The sequence below is a fragment of the Zea mays genome, chromosome 5 (assembly GCF_902167145.1).
Source record: "Zea mays cultivar B73 chromosome 5, Zm-B73-REFERENCE-NAM-5.0, whole genome shotgun sequence".
Classification (NCBI taxonomy): Eukaryota; Viridiplantae; Streptophyta; class Magnoliopsida; order Poales; family Poaceae; genus Zea; species Zea mays.
The window spans coordinates 165,175,063-165,190,483 of NC_050100.1; positions in this window are offsets into that span (position 1 = coordinate 165,175,063).

Below are 15,421 nucleotides of genomic sequence, written 5' to 3' on the forward strand. Positions count from 1 at the left end.
ACCGGTTATATCTACACCGAATCCTCAAGAAGACATCCTATGAACTCCTAACCGGTAAAAAGCCAAACATTTCATATTTTAGAGTCTTTGGTAGCAAATGCTTTATTCTTGTTAAAAGAGGTAGAAAATCTAAATTTGCCCCTAAGACTGTAGAAGGTTTTTTACTAGGATATGATTCAAACACAAGGGCATATAGAGTCTTTAACAAGTCCTCTGGACAAGTTGAAGTTTCTTGTGACGTTGTGTTTGATGAGACTAACGGCTCTCAAGTAGAGCAAGTTGATCTTGATGAGATAGGTGATGAAGAGGCTCCATGCATCGCGCTAAGGAACATGTCCATTGGGGATGTGTGTCCTAAGGAATCCGAAGAGCCTCCAAATGCACAAGATCAACCATCCTCCTCCACGCAAGCATCTCCACCGACTCAAAATGAGGATGAAGCTCAAGTTGATGAAGTAGAAGATCAAGCAAATGAGCCACCTCAAGATGACGGCAATGATCAAGGGGGAGATGCAAATGATCAAGACAAGGAGGATGAAGAACAAAGACCGCCACATCCAAGAGTCCACCAAGCAATCCAACGAGATCACCCCGTCGACACCATCCTCAGCGACATTCATAAGGGGGTAACCACTAGATCTCGTGTTGCACATTTTTGTGAACATTACTCGTTTGTTTCCTCTATTGAGCCACACAGGATAGAGGAAGCACTTCAAGACTCGGATTGGGTGGTGGCAATGCAAGAGGAGCTCAACAACTTCACTAGGAATGAGGTATGACATTTGGTTCCACGTCCTAATCAAAATGTTGTAGGAACCAAATGGGTCTTCCGCAACAAGCAAGAGGAGCATGGTGTGGTGACAAGGAACAAAGCTCGACTTGTGGCCAAGGGATACTCCCAAGTCGAAGGTTTGGATTTCGGTGAAACCTATGCACCCGTAGCTAGGCTTGAGTCAATTCGTATATTATTGGCCTATGCTACTTACCATGGCTTCAAGCTTTATCAAATGGACGTGAAGAGTGCCTTCCTCAATGGACCAATCAAGGAAGAGGTCTATGTTGAGCAACCTCCCGACTTTGAAGACAGCGAGTACCCTAACCATGTCTATAGGCTCTCTAAGGCGCTTTATGGGCTCAAGCAAGCCCCACGAGCATGGTATGAATGCCTTAGGGATTTCCTTATCACTAATGGATTCAAAGTCGGAAAAGCCGATCCTACACTCTTTACCAAAACACTTGAAAATGATTTGTTTGTATGCCAAATTTATGTTGATGATATTATATTTGGGTCTACTAACGAATCTACATGTGAAGAGTTTAGTAGGATCATGACACAGAAATTCGAGATGTCTATGATGGGGGAGTTGAAGTACTTCTTAGGATTTCAAGTGAAGCAACTCCAAGAGGGCACCTTCCTAAGCCAAACGAAGTATACTCAAGATATTCTAAGCAAGTTTGGGATGAAGGATGCCAAACCCATCAAGACACCCATGGGAACCAATGGGCATCTCGACCTCGACGAAGGAGGTAAATCCGTCGATCAAAAGGTATACTGGTCGATGATAGGTTCTTTGCTATATTTATGTAAAACTCGACCGGATATTATGCTTTCTGTATGCATGTGTGCAAGATTTCAAGCCGGCCCTAAGGAAGCTCACCTTACGGCCGTAAAACGAATCTTGAGATATTTAGTTTATACTCCTAAGTTTGGGCTTTGGTATCCTAAGGGATCCACTTTTGATTTAATTGGTTATTCGGATGCCGATTGGGCGGGGTGTAAAATCAATAGAAAGAGCACATCGGGGACTTGTCAGTTCTTGGGAAGATCCTTGGTGTCTTGGGCTTCAAAGAAGCAAAATTCCGTTGCTCTTTCTACCGCCGAAGCCGAGTACATTGCCGCAGGACATTGTTGCGCGCAATTACTTTGGATGAGGCAAACCCTGCGGGACTATGGTTACAAACTAACCAAAGTTCCTCTTCTATGTGATAATGAGAGTGCAATCCGCATGGCGGATAATCTTGTTGAGCATAGCCGCACTAAACACATAGCCATTCGGTATCACTTTTTAAGGGATCACCAACAAAAGGGAGATATCGAGATTTCATATATTAACACTAAAGATCAATTAGCCGATATCTTTACCAAGCCTCTTGATGAACAAACTTTTACCAAACTTAGGCATGAGCTCAATATTCTTGATTCTAGGATTTTCTTTTGCTAAACTTGCACACATAGCTCATAAATATACCTTTGATCATGTCTCTTTTATATATGCTATGACTAATGTGTTTTCCAAGTGTATTTCAAACCAAGTCATAGGTATATTGAAAGGGAATTGGAGTCTTCGGCAAAGACAAAGGCTTCCACTCCACTCTATTACTTCTCCTTCGCTGTCGCTCCGCATCACTCTCCGTCTTTGGTATAATCTTCACTCATATGTTTCTTTTACCAAAGGGGAGAAAGTAGTTAGAAAAAGGGCTCTAATGACTCCGTTTTTGGCGATTCATGCCAAAGGGGGAGAAAGTATCAGCCCAAAGCAAACGGACCGCACCACCACCTAATTTTAAAAGAGTTTTCCAATTGGTATGATTCTCAATTGATAAATTTCAAATTGGTATCTTATTGTGTTCAAAAGGGGGAGAAAAGTAGTTTTTCAAAATTGATATGACAACACCCTCTTGAACACTAAGAGGAGAACTTCATCTAGGGGGAGTTTTGTTTAAGTCAAAGGAAAAGCATTTGAGACAGGGAAAGAAAATTTCAAATCTTGAAAATGCTTCGCAAAATCTTATTCATTTACCCTTGACTATTTGCAAAAGAACTTTGAAAAGGATTTACAAAAAGAATTTGCAAAAACAAAACATTTGGTGCAAGCGTGGTCCAAAATGTCAAAAAAAAATTGAAGAAACAATCCATGCATATCTTATAAGTATCTATATTGGCTCAATTCCAAGCAACCTTTGCACTTACATTATGCAAGCTAGTTCAATTATACATTTCTACACTTGCTTTGGTTTGTGTTGGCATCAATCACCAAAAAGGGGGAGATTGAAAGGGAATTAGGCTTACACCTAGTTCCTAATTGATTTTGGTGGTTGAATTGCCCAACACAAATAATTGGACTAACTAGTTTGCTCTAGTGTATAAGTTATACAGGTGTCAAAAGGTTCACACTTAGCCAATAAAAAGACCAAGTATTGGGTTCAACAAAAGAGCAAAGGGATAACCGAAGGCACCTCTGGTCTGGCGCACCGGACTGTCCGGTGTGCCACCGGACAGTGTCCGGTGCACCAGAGGACTCCAACTCAAACTCGTCACCTTCGGGAAAATCCAGAGGCGCTCCGCTATAATTCACCGGACTGTCCGGTGCTCCAAGGAACGGCGCCTCAGGAACTCGCCAGCTTTGGGGATTTGCAACGGCTAGTCCGCTATAATTCACCGGACATGTCCGGTGTGCACCGGACTGTCCGGTGTGACAACGGAGCAACGGATATTTCGGCGCCAACGGCTACCTGCAGCGCATTAAATGCGCGCCAGCGTGCGCAGAAGGTAGGCACGCCCATACTGGCGCACCGGACACTCTACAGTACATGTCTGGTGCGCCACCGGACATCCAGGCGGGCCCAGAAGACAGAGCTCCAACGGTCGGAACCCAACGGCTTTGGTGACGTGGCTGGTGCACCGGACTGTCCGGTACACCATACGACAGTCAGCCCCACCAAACGGCTAGTTTGGTGGTTGGGGCTATAAATACCCCCAACCACCCACCATTCATGGTATCCAAGTTTTCAACCTTCCAACCACTTACAAGAGCTAGGCATTCAATACAAGACACACCCAAGTGATCAAATCCTCTCCCAATTCCACAAAAGCTTTAGTGACTAGTGAGAGTGATTTGTTGTGTTCTTTTGAGCTCTTGCGCTTGGATCGCTTTCTTCTTTCTCATTCTTTCTTGTGATCAATACTCAATTGTAACCAAGGCAAGAGACACCAATTGTGTGGTGATCCTTGCGGGGAAGTTTTGTTCCCGGTTGATTTGAGAAGAGAAAGCTCACTCGGTCCAAGGGACCGTTTGAGAGAGGGAAAGGGTTAAAAAAGACCCGGCCTTTGTGGCCTCCTCAACGGGGAGTAGGTTTGCAAGAACCGAACCTCAGTAAAACAAATCCGCGTGTCACACTTCTTATTTGCTTGTGATTTGTTTTGCACCCTCTCTCGCGGACTCGATTATATTTCTAACGCTAACCCGGCTTGTAGTTGTGATTATTTTTGAGAATTTCAGTTTCGCCCTATTCACCCCCCTCTAGGCGACTTACACTATGTTTGATTACCACTACAGGAAACACATAAATTTTCGTAGGCCGGGCTATTTTCATCGGCCAGCCCACGAAAATACAAGGACGCAGGCACCTCCAGGCACTTGGACGCCTCCACCACCCAAAGGATCGCAACTAGTCCCGGGATGGGTGCCACCGGTCTCCCAGCCACTGACGGGCTCTCAGCCATTTCAAGCGTGGATGGCACCGCCACCGACGGGGTGGGTGCCACCACCTCAGGGGTGGCCAGCACAACAGTATCCGTGGATGCATTCACAGCCTCCTCATCACTATGGATCACAGGTGACGTTCCATGTTTAGTTTTATGCAAATGGTGACCAAACATAGCATTGTATAGGTATAGGGATAGCAAAACACAACCTTATTTGAATGGTTGATGAATTGCAGGGTTCAGCGTCACATGCTCAGGGATCGGAGGGTGCTGTCAACGTCCAAGACTTCTTCGTCCATGGTTCTGGAGGCAGTGGCCAAAACTCCCACAACCCGCAGGAGTGAGTAGTGAGTAGTGAGTTTGTTTGAATGTGTATTGATTGTGAATGTTTGAAACTATGGATGTGTATGGCCAAAACTCCCACGAAAACTATGTATGGACTATGGACTTATGGACTATGGACTATTTATGTACTATGGAAGGTTGTGAATGTGTTTTGTGAATTTTGTATTTTGCTTGTGAATCTTTATATGTGAATTGTGATATTGTGAATTGTGTCTTTTGCTGTCAATTGAAAGGTGCACAAAATTTTGTTTTGAGGGGGTATCATGAATTTTCGTCGGCCTGATTGCAGGCCGACGAAAATACTGCCCAGCTATTTTCGTCGGCCACCACCGGGACCGACGAAAATATGACCCAGCTATTTTCGTCGGCCACCATCGGGGCCGACGAAAATCAGGCTCCTATTTTCGTCGGCCACTGAGGCCGACAAAAATAGTCAGCCGACCAACTATTTTCGTCGGCTTTGGGGAAGCCGACGAAAATAAATCATTTTCATCGGTACCGACATAAATAGTTGCATATTTTCGTCGAACTTATTTTTGGCGGCTATTTTCTTCGGTTTACGCTTATTTTCGTGGGTTTTTGGCCCACAAAAATTTAGGTGTTTCCTGTAGTGTACCCAACGAGATGATTATGAAGGCTTGCATGATCCTCAAGTAAGTCCAAGTGATGCATTAGCTAGTATGAAATGATTGGTTGTATTATGTAGCATAGGTTTACACAAGATGATGGTGCCCATGAAAATGAAATCTCCTCACCTTGCTCACCTATACTAGAATATGGAGGTGGCCATGTGCAACAAAATATAAGAAGCCAACCACAATCTTATTAACAACATGCATGTGCGCATTAGAATCAAACATGAATGCATTGCATTTTGTTTATGTTGTATTATGTTGTGTTGCACAAGGTCTAGTGAAAAACAGCTAATCGACACCCATGGGTATGAGAAGAACCAAATTACCATTGGCATCAACATTAATTTATCAACGTATTTGATAAGAATCAGGAGATACCAAGCTCATTATGAATGTTATCATGGGGATCTTATAGTGAATTCTAATAGGTTGATTCTATGTGATTCAATCAAACATTGAATTTTCTTCATGGATACAAATATATTTCAATCAGTTCGGAGCATATACAACCTTAAGCACATGAACAACATGTATTCAAGGAGGCCTATGTGGTACTATATGCTTGCTACATACTTGCCGATACCAAATGGAAATGTTGGAATTCTTTGGGAATAAAAAATGCCAATATAATGAGATTGGTAATCTTCTAGGAATCAAAGTCTGTGTTAATGACTAGAGTTGTGTTTATGGGATCTCTTACTGTAAATTGATTGCACATTTTAGTAAATAATTTATTTTTCTCAATCATATAGTACAATGCTCGTTCGAGGATGCTAAGTTTATCAAACCAGTAAAATGTGTCCCTTTACAAATGAAAAAAATAATTAGAGACGTAAAAGTGGAACAAGTAAAGAAGATATTGTAGAGCCATTACTCATAATTATAGGATGCAAATTGATGGTATCCCACTATTGGGGGGAAATGCCTTTGTCAAAGGCCCTCAAAACATCATGTTAATAATAACTCTCAAGTATGTTTCAGCTACTCCAAAATGATATTAAAGCTACCCTTTGCTCGAAGCAATGCACGACCAAAAGACAAAGCTAGGAAACTTTGGCTCTATGACACCAGGGCATGTATAGGGACGAAGGAGAGACTTCGGTTTTGCAGTGCTGGTGAATGAGAAAAGGTGAATGAGAAGGATCTAGAGGCTTGGTCAACATGTTTGCAAAGGGCCATACATCATATCCAGGTGGTCTCACATTCTAATCATATTCTCTCAAGAAGACCTCCAGCTCAAGAATTACCCACACAAAGATGCCATGGTGATCTCTTTTGTCATAAAGGGCTTCGTGGTCCATAATTTATGGTCGACACAGGTAGTGCAACAAACATTATTTTCACTAAAGCCTTCAGACAAATGCAAGAATCTGAAGATAAATTTCAAGACTCAGCCTACCCAATATGTGGCTTTGGTGGCAAACAAGTTTTAGCGCTTGGGAAGTTGGCTACGCATGTCACCTTCGACTATGTCAACAATACCAGAACAGAGGAAGTTGTATTTGGCATCGTTGATATAGAGTTCCCATATAATGCGGTCATTGGAAGAGGGGAACTTAATGCTTTCGAAGTAATATTGCATTCAGCTTACTTTTACAGGAAGATACCAAGTAATCAAGGTATTATATCAGTCTACGGAAGTCAAGAAGCCACAAGAAGGGCTGAAGGAACTTGGGTAGAATCAAAGTCTATTCACAACATTGATGAAACTAGAGCCCAAGCTCAAAACAAACAAGTCAAGGAAAAAGAAGCCTTAGCAGCTCAGCCAAAGACAATTCTTCTCTGTGAAGATGTGACTAAGCAAAGAGTTTTCTTTGGTTCACAACCAACTTCGGAGTAGGAAGCAAGCCTGAGAAGATTTTTATTTCACAACAAAGATGTTTTTGCTTGTTAGCCAATGACCTATGTGGGGTTGACAAAAACATCATAGAGCATATGCCCTCAATGTAGACCCAAGTATCAAACCAAGAAAACAGAAGCTTCAAAAAACGTCTAGCGATTAAGCCGAAGGTGCAAGGGTCAAAGTCAAAAGGCTACTCAGTGCTAGAGTAATAAGAGAAATTACATATTCATAGTGTCTTGCTAACACAGTCATGGTCAAGAAATCAAATGAAAAATGGAGAATGTGCATTGACTTCACAGACCTCAATAAGGCTTGCTCGAAGGACAAGTTCCCATTGCCAAGAATCAACTCACACATAGATGCAAATGTTGCTTTGGAGATAATGAACCTGCTGAATTATTACTTAGGATACCATCAAATATGGATGAGAAAAGAGGACGAATCAAAGACTAGCTTCCTAACCCCAAGTGGCACATATTGGTATATTCAGACGCCAGAGGGGCTGAAGAACGCTTGAGTAAGCCTCAACATAATTACTTGCAAAGTACTAAGCAATCAAATTGGTAGAAATGTATTAACATATGTAGATGACATCATTGTGAGAAGCACCAAACAAGAAGACCACATTTCAAATCTGCAAGAAACATTTGCATATTTTTGAAAAGTTGATCTAAAGCTCAATCCTAAGAAGTGTGTATATGGAGTAAGAAAGGGAAAATTCATTAGTTGTCTAGTTTCCATAAAAAGGGAATCAAAGAAAATCCTATCAAGATAGAAGCCTACTTCGAATGGAGCCTCCAAAGTCAAGAAAAGGAGTTCAACGGCTAGCTAGCAGACTGACATCCTTAAACAAATTCATTCCAAGGTATGCAAAGCAAAGCTTATCATTCTTTGAAGTATTGAAATCAGCTGATAGATTTCAATGGGGACCACCTCATCAACAAGCATTTCAAGAGCTAAAGCATTATCTGATCCAACTCACAATTCCATTTCCACCTCCGCTAGAGGCTCCTTTGTTGTTATACGTTTCTGCTTCTTGGTCTATTGTAAGTGTTGCTTTGGTACATGAGAAGCTAAAAGGTGGAAATAAAAAACAAATGTCAGTATACTTCATCTTTGAAGTACTTGGACCTTCCAAACAAAATTATTCAAAAATGGAGAGTCTTGTGCGAAATCTTGATGGCTTCCAGGAAGCTTTGGCGTTACTTTCAATCATATAACATCATCGTGCCTTTGTCTCAACCATTAAAAGACATCATAACAAATAGAGAAGCTACTGGTCGAGTTGAAAAGTGGGTCGCCGAACTCAATGAGTTTGTTATTAACTTTGTACATTGTTCATCAATCTAGTCCCAAGCATTAGCAGACTTCATTATTGATTGGACCCCAAACCCATAAGAAGAGGCAAGTATCTCAGACAAAGCCTTGTGGATAGTTTTTTATGATGGTTCTTGGAAATCTTTTGGAGCAGGTGTTGCAGTAGTCATCATTCTCCTTAAAGGTGAAGACTTCTTATCCAGCCAAACTGGAATTCCAATGCACCAACAACATTATAGAATACAAAGCCATACTCCTTAGCCTGAGGAAACTTAAAGCAATGGGTGTTAAATGGGTAATCCTTAAATTTGACTCTCAGGTGATTATGGGCCAGTTGATAAAAGCAGCAAACTCAAAAGTCAATCATTAGAAAAGTATCTTGACATGGTATGAAGAATGGAGGGCTCATTCGAAGGGTTTTCTACGAAAACATACCAAGGGCAGATAATGAGCATGCCGATATGCTAGCCAAGTCAGCGACACAGTGGCTCACTGGCTCCCCTACCTCATGAGGTATTCTTTAAAGTATTGAAGGAACCTACAATGGAATTAATATAAAGGGTTGTGTTAGCAGTTTCTGCCACACACAATAAAGACAAGAGAATCGAAATTATAACTTTTCTCCAAAGGAATTATCCAATTGATAACAAAGCTTACACCAAAAAATGCAAGCCAAAACACGACCATACAAGATTATAGAAAGGGAATTGCGCTCGCCTCTCCTTAAATGCCTCTTTAGAACCGAAGCTCAAGATTTGTTGCAGGACATCCACTCTAGCATTTGTGGATCACATATTGGGCCGAGAGCACTTGCGGCAAGGATTTTATTGGCCAAAGGCAGATTTGGATACAACAGAGCTAGTACTGAGAGCACCTAGAGGGGGTGAATAGGTGATCCTGTGAAATCAAACACTAAATAGCCACAAAACTTAGTTATTAAAGTGTTAGCACAACTAAGTAGTGTTGAAGCGAGTTCTTGGATAAAATAATCACAGAGAAGGCAACACAAGAGACACGCGATTTTATCCCGTGGTTCGGCCAAGTAACACTTGCCTACTTCCACGTTGTGGCGTCTTAATGGACGAGGGTTGCACTCAACCCCTTTCAAGTGATCCAATGATCAACTTGAATACCACGACTTTCTTCCTTATAGTCTTCTTCCCGTTTGCAAGGAATCTCCACAAGTTGGAGCCTCTCGCCCTTACAATAATAATCACAAAGAACACACAAGAGTAAGGTTGAGAAGAGCAACACACACAAGACTCAAATACGCAACACAACCACGCACACAAGTCACGACTTGAGCTCGAAACACAACACACGGAGTTCACAACTCAAATGGAGCTCAAATCACTAACACAAACAATCGAATGCATGAAGTTGGAGTCTTGGAGTCTTAGGATGCTTAGTGAATGCTTGGGTATCTCCTCCATGCGCCTAGGGGTCCCTTTTATAGCCCCAAGGCAGCTAGGAGTCGTTGGAGACAAACTTGGAAGGCCATCCTTGCCTTCTATCGAGTGGCGCACCGGATAGTCCGGTGCGCCACCGGACAGGTCCTGTAGACGGTCTGGTGTGCGATCTCCTTCCAAGTTTGGCATATCCGACCGTTGCTCCTCTGGGCTAATTGGCGCACCGGACACTGTCCGGTGCACACCGGACAGTCCGGTGCACCAGCTGGCCGTTGGAGCAGTCCACGTGTCGCGCGAAGATTGCACGGCCGACCGTTGGCGCTAGCGATCCTTGGCTCACCGGACAGTCTGGTGCACCACCGGACAGTCCGGTGAATTATAGCCACGTCACCTTTTTGCTTTTCCCGAGGGCGACGAGTTCACCGCGGATGACTCACTGGACCATCCAGTGAATTATAGTCGTACGCCACCGTCGAATCCCGAGATCGGCATTTTCACCGGAGACCAACCTGGCGCACCGGACATTGTCCGGTGCACCACCGGACAGTCCAGTGTGCTAGGCTGAGCTGGACTTTGGCTGCACACAGCCAAGTCTTTTGCATTTCGTTTCTTTTCTTCTCTGCTCTGTTTCTAACATTTAGACAAATACATTAGTATACAAAAACCAATTACTAAGTCTAGAAACATACCTTGTTATATGATTTGCACTTCTTGCTTGTTTGGCACATAGCAACTCACTTACTATGTGTTGGATACTTAATCACCAAAACATTATAGAAATGGCCCAAGGGCACATTCCCTTTCAATCTCCCCCTTTTTGGTGATTTATGCCAACACATCAAAAAACAACCAAAATAAGTGCAAAAATCAATGCAAATGAGGACCAAATTGTTTTTGACTATAATTTGGCATATTTGGATCATTCTTTGCCACCACTTGGTTTGTTTTTGCAAATCAAATTCATTTTCCTATCTCTAAGTCAAACTCACTTGTTTGGGCAAATCAAGAGAGACAATCCAAGAGTGAAATTGATCAAGTGTCAAAACTCCCCCTTTTTCCCATAATCAAAATTCTCTCCCACAAGAGACCAAAATTTGCAATAAGAGCATTTTGGACAAATCAAAAATTCTAACTCTATTATTTTTGAAATTCATAAGTGGTAGCTGATCCATTTGCTTGGGCCTTAATTTCTCCCCCTTTGGCATTAAACACCAAAACGGGATCATTATTGGCCCTTTAACCCCATTGCCTCACCAAAAATGTCAATTAAGAGCAAAAAGGCAATGAGAGCATAAGTATGAACTTGGAAGTAATTACACTAATACCGGAGTGCAGTGGAAGTCTTTGCATTGTCCAAGTCCACATTTCTCTTTCAATGTACCTTTTAGACTACTCAAACAACCAGGTTAGTCTCAAAAGGTCAAGTTGTATCACATCTCCCCATTAATATGTGCATCACTTGCATATGGACTTGTGAGGTCCGGGGATCACGTGTACAACTTGAACACCACAAATAAACAATAATGGATTTAAAAGCATAAAGTAACCTGATCAAAGGCATAGAACACATGTATGATATAGATCAATCCAAGTTATGCGAATCTAAGACATTTAGCTCACTACGCAACCTGCAAAAAGTTTTCTTATCCATTGGCTTGATAAAGATATCGGCTAGCTGGTTTTCGGTGCTAATATGGTACACCTCGATATCTCCCTTTTGCTAGTGGTCTCTCAGAAAGTGATGTTGGATGTCTATGTGCTTAGTGCGGCTGTGTTCAACAGGATTATCCGCCATGCGGATAGCACTCTCGTTGTCACATAGGAGTGGGACTTTGCTCAGATTATAGCCAAAGTCCCGGAGGGTTTGCCTCATCCAAAGTAGTTGTGCGCAACACTGTCCTGCGGCAACATACTCGGCCTCAGCGGTGGATAGGGCAACAGATGTTTGTTTCTTTGAACTCCAGGACACTAGGGACCTTCCTAGAAATTGGCATGTCCCTAATGTGATCTTCCTATCAACCTTGCACCCAGCATAATCGGAGTCTAAGTATCCAATCAAGTCAAAGGTAGACCCCTTTGGATACCAGATTCCGAAGCAAGGTGTAGAAACTAAATATCTAAGAATTCGCTTAACGGCCACACGGTGACATTCCTTGGGGTCGGATTGATATCTAGCACACATGCATACACTTAGCATAATGTTCGGTCTACTAGCACATAAATAAAGCAAGGAACCTATCATAGACCGGTATGCCTTTTGATCAACGAACTTACCTTTTTGTTGAGGTCGACATGCCCGTTGGTTCCCATCAGTGTCTTTGCGGGCTTGGCGTCCTTCATCCCAAACCTCTTGAGAAGATCTTGAGTGTACTTCGTTTGGGAGAGGAAGGTGCCGTCCTTGAGTTGCTTCACTTGGAACCCAAGGAAGTAGGTCAACTCGCCCATCATCGACATCTCAAACTTTTGTGTCATCACCCTGCTAAACTCCTCACAAGACTTTTGATTAGTAGAACCAAATATTATGTCATCGACATAAATTTGGCACACAAAAAGATCACCATCACAAGTCTTAGTAAAAAGAGTGGGATCGGCTTTCCCAACCTTGAAAGCATTAGTAATTAAGAAATCTCTAAGGCATTCATACCATGCTCTTGGGGCTTGCTTAAGTCCATAGAGTGCCTTAGAGAGCTTGAACACATGGTCGGGGTACCTGTCATCCTCAAAGCCAGGGGGTTGTTCCACGTATACCTCCTCTTTGATTGGCCCGTTGAGGAAAGCGCTCTTTACGTCCATTTGAAACAACCTGAAAGAGTGGTGAGCGGCATAGGCTAATAAAATTCGAATAGACTGTAGCCTAGCCATAGGAGCAAAAGTCTCCTCGAAATCCAAACCTACGACTTGGGCATAACCTTTTGCCACAAGTCGAGCCTTGTTTCTTATCACCACCCCGTGCTCGTCTTGCTTGTTGCGGAACACCCACTTGGTTCCCACAACATTTTGCTTTGGACGTGGCACCAGGCTCCAAACTTCATTCCTCTTGAAGTTGTTGAGCTCTTCCTACATGGCCAACACCTAGTCCGGATCCTGCAAGGCCTCTTCTACCCTAAAAGGCTCAATAGAAGAGACAAACGAGTAATGCTCATAGAAGTTAGCTAAACGTGAGCGAGTTGTTACTCCCTTGCTTATGTCACCCAGAATCTGATCGACGGGGTGATTTCTTTGGGTTGTCGCTCAGACTTGAGTTGGAGGGACCCGTGGTGCTTCTTCCTCCATCACTTGTTCTTCCTGTGCTCCCCCTTGATCCTGTCCCTCTTCTTGAGGTACCTGTTCACCGTCTTGAGTTGGAGGATGCACCATTGTGGTGGAAGATGGCTGATCTTGCTCTTGTTGTTCCTGTGGTCGCACATCACCTATCGCCATCGTGCGCATTGCGGCCGTCGGAACATCATCTTCATCTATGTCATCAAGATCAACTTGCTCTCTTGGAGAGCCATTAGTCTCATCAAATACAACGTCGCTAGAGACTTCAACCAAACCCAATGATTTGCTGAAGACTCTATACGCCTTTGTATTTTAGTCATACCCTAGTAAAAACCCTTCTACTGCCTTGGGAGCAAATTTAGAATGTCTACCTTTCTTCACTAGAATGTAACATTTGCTCCCAAATACACGAAAGTAAGAAACGTTGGGTTTGTTACCGGTAAGGAGTTCATACGAGGTCTTCTTGAGAAGGCGATGTAGGTAGAGCCAATTTATGGCGTGGCAAGCTATGTTCACAGCTTCCGACCAAAACCGCTCAGGCGTCTTGAATTCTCCAAGCATCGTTCTTGCCATGTCGATAAGCGTCCTGTTCTTCCTCTCTACCACATCGTTTTGCTGTGGTGTGTAGGGAGCGGAGAACTCGTGCTTGATGCGTTCTTCCTCAAGATTCTCCTCAACTTGCAGATTCTTGAACTCGGACCCGTTGTCGCTTCTTATCTTTTTCACCTTGAGCTCAAATTCGTTTTGGGCCCTCCTTAGAAAGCACTTTAGGGTCCCTTGGGTTTCTGACTTGTTCTACAAAAATAACACCCAAGTGAAGCGGGAAAAATCATCAACAATTACAAGATCATACTTACTTCCCCCGATGCTAAGGTAGGCAACGGGTCCGAAGAGGTCGATGTGAAGAAGCTCCTGTGGTCTTGATGTTGTCATCACATTCTTGTTGTGATGAGTGCTTCCCACCTGTTTCCCTGCCCGACAAGCTGCACAAGGTCTATCTTTCTCGAAACATACATTGGTTAGTCCTAACACATGTTCTCCCTTTAGAAGTTTATGAAGGTTCTTCATCCCAACATGTGCTAGACGGCGATGCCACAGCCAGCCCATACTAGTCTTAGCTATAAAGCATGCATCTAGATCGACCTCCTCTTTCGAAAGATCAACTAAGTAGAGTTTGTCATCTAATACACCCTTAAATGCTAATGAATCATCACTCCTTTTAAAGACAGATACATCAACATTTGTAAACAAACAATTGTAGCCCATGTGGCACAATTGACTTACAGACAGGAGGTTGTACCCTAATGACTCTACTAAAAATACATTTTAAATAGAGTGCTCGCTTGTGATGGCTATCTTTCCCAAACCTTTGACCTTGCCTTGGTTCCCATCTCCAAACATAATCGTATCCTTGGAATCCTTGTTCTTGACGTAGGAGGTGAACATCTTCTTCTCCCCTGTCATGTGGTTTGTGCATCCGCTGTCGATTATCCAGCTAGATCCCCCGAATGCATAAACCTGCAAGGCAATTTAAGCTTGGGTTTTAGGTACCCAACTCTTGTTGGGTCCTACAAGGTTAGTCACAATAGTTTTTGGAACCCATATGCAAGTTTTGTCTCCCTTGCATTTGGATTCCAATTTCCTAGCCACTACTTTTGCATTCTTGCATGAAAGAACAAAAGAAGTGTTGCAAGCATGGAAAACTGTAGTAGATTCATTGCACCTTTTCCTAGGAACTTGATGCACAACATGATTTCTCCTAGGCCTACTTCTACCATGAACAAAGGTAGAACTAGAGGCAAACATAACATGTGAATTAAAAGCATCATAATCATATCTCCTATTATAATGAGCATTCCTAGAAAATTTTCTATCATAAATGTAGGCATGACACTTTTGGGAACTACTAGCCATAGGGGCCTTCCCTTTCTCCTTGTTGAGATCGGGAGCCTTTTGGCTTGTTAAGTTCTTGGCTTCTTTTCGAAAACCAAGCCCATCCTTAATTGAGGGGTGTCTACCAACGGTGTAGGCATCCCTAGCAAGTTTTAATTTATCAAAATCATTTTTGCAAGTCTGAAGTTGGGCATTAAGACTTGCCACCTCATCATTCAATTTAGTAATAGCA